This window comes from Rattus norvegicus, chromosome 4, assembly GCF_036323735.1.
Source record: "Rattus norvegicus strain BN/NHsdMcwi chromosome 4, GRCr8, whole genome shotgun sequence".
Lineage (NCBI taxonomy): Eukaryota > Metazoa > Chordata > Mammalia > Rodentia > Muridae > Rattus > Rattus norvegicus.
Window position 1 is genome coordinate 156171293 of NC_086022.1, and position 2268 is coordinate 156173560.

The following is a 2268-nucleotide window of genomic DNA, read 5'->3' on the forward strand; positions in this document are numbered from 1 at the left end:
TTTGGCCTCGGGTGTTTTGTTATAGCAATAAGAAATACATGAATATAATTGTTAAAATATTAGCAATTACCCTATTAGATCAGTCTAGATCAGTTGGAATGAATAATTTCACCAGTGGATCTGAACAGATCATGTCCTGATTGTGACCTTCAGTACAAGACATGACCTGTTGAGTTGGGGAACTGTGGGAGTCCAGTCAGATAGGGATCAGTGGTTGTAGGAGAAATTGGGGTGACAAGGGACAGTGGAGGGAAGTATTTTAGTGTTTTACAGCTAGTGTGACTATACTAGCATGTACTGTGTAGGCTTAGAACTTTTAAAATGTATTTTTAATAAGCCTTCTTAAACACTTCAACCTCCCTGCTAGCACACCAACCAGTGGTAGGGGGAAAAGAAAGGATGATAGGAAATGGGGGATGTGGGCCTGTTTAGAGATAGTTCTTTGGGGGCAATTCCAGTCTCCATTGTCAGGATATCAGCAGTCTGGTCCAAAGCACCAAGCACAAATCAGGAGCAGCGGCTCAATCCAGAAGAAACCTCAAGGCTCCACCAAATTGGCACGAGTCAGCAGGAGTGGCAAGAAGCATTTCTTTCCATGAAGTCGTGAAAAGAGAAGGTCGGCGAAGTGCTGGAAGGCGGACCGATGCAGGAGCGTCCTCTCACTGTCGGTGGGGGATATATTTTTATTTTTTCTAAATATCATGCACCCTCTCCAGCCTCTGCTCTCTCACATGCCCTTTCACAAGACAGTTCCCAGAAAAATACCACGTTTCCATTCTCAGAAAAACATCCTCTCCTGTGTCTGCTTCAGCAAAATAGCCTCTCATAAGCCAATTCCCAGACACAACTGAGTCTCCAAAGAAACCAGAAATTTCCACCTCGGTACTGGCTAAAAATCAGCTCGACTTAAAAATTATTATTATTATTATTATTAATTATTATTATTATTATTAATACTGTGTTACATTACTATTGTTGTTGTTAATATTTATTACTAGTGTCTGCGTGTGCCACCGCATGCACATGGAAGCCGGTTTGCTCATCCCACTGTGGGATCCAAAGACCGAACTCAGGTGGGCAGTCGTGTTGGACGACAAGCCACTTTATCCTCTGAACAACCTCACTGACCTCAGCCTGCCTTCTTTTGATTTATTTTTCTTTTAAGAGTAGGAGTGTTTTGGTTGCGTGTTCATCTCTGTGTCCCATCCATCCATGAAGTACCCGTGAAGGCCACCAGAGGGCACCAGAGCCTCTGGAATTGGAATTAGAGATGGTTGTGAGCCATTGGCCCACATTGGCCCAGTGTTCTTAATGGCTGAGCCATCTCTCCAGCCCCTCAGCCCAGACATTAGTTTATCACACATTTACTGGGAAAAGAAATCGTGATCATCCAGTCTTTGTGAGGTCAGTCAGGATACTTTAGCACAGTCGTGACCAAGGTGTTTGCGAGGAAGAATTGATTTTGACTGGCACTTTCAGAGGATTCATGGTTGCTGAGCCCTGTGCGGATCATGGCAGTATAAATGAACCCCCCCCCCCCCAGCCTCCGTCGGTGGACAAGAAGAGAGAGAGAGAACGTGAGAGCAAGAGAAGGAGGGTGGGAGGAGGAAAGCAAGGGATTGGGGATCACTTACACCTTCAAAGCCAGGCTTCCATCCACTTGACTCCACCTGAAGTTTCACCCTCTTCTCAGAACAGTGCCAGTAGCTGGGAAGCTTGTGGTTTGATGAAACACAAAGTGCCTAGATACAGGAACTGAAAGTGAAACCCCTGTGCTGTGGGGCAGGGAGTAAGCCTTCCAGTGGGAGGGGCTTAGAGGAAGGATAACGGTTTGTAGGGAAAGCATACACAGTCAGGGGGCTGAAAAGACAATATTCAAGGTCGGATGAAGTCCGCAAACATGACTTTCCCGTGCTGGGGAAGCAAGTATTCAGGGGTGGAGACTGGGAGAGAGGTCTTAAATAGGTTGAGCGGTTTGGATTTAACCAGATGGCTAAGGAACTGCTGAAGGGGTTGAAAGGGGAAGTGATGCGTAGTTATGATATGGTAAAACTAATTTTTCAGGTGAAAAAGATTACAGAAAAAAAATTATAACGGGAACAGAAGTTTTGGGTGAAGAACGTGGTGGGGGTGGGGAGAGGAATCCAGAGGCGCCAATAGCAAACTGGGAGATGAGCAGGGTGGATGATAAGGCCTGGATTGGCCGGCAGTGGCCATCTTTACATCGAGAAGCTGGGGACCAGTAGCAAGTGCGTAGCCACAAGGCCG

The 2268-nt window shown here is 46.1% G+C and overlaps 1 long non-coding RNA gene across 1 annotated transcript; it reads right to left on the reverse strand.

Moving 5' to 3' along the window:
* Nucleotides 1-311: 311 nt before the first annotated feature.
* On the reverse strand, nt 312-1771 carry LOC102553072 (uncharacterized). The gene is made up of 2 exons (XR_353592.5): nt 1635-1771; nt 312-662 (listed from the first exon to the last, which is right to left on the reverse strand). It is a non-coding gene; the product is annotated as an uncharacterized LOC102553072 (long non-coding RNA).
* Nucleotides 1772-2268: the final 497 nt, after the last annotated feature.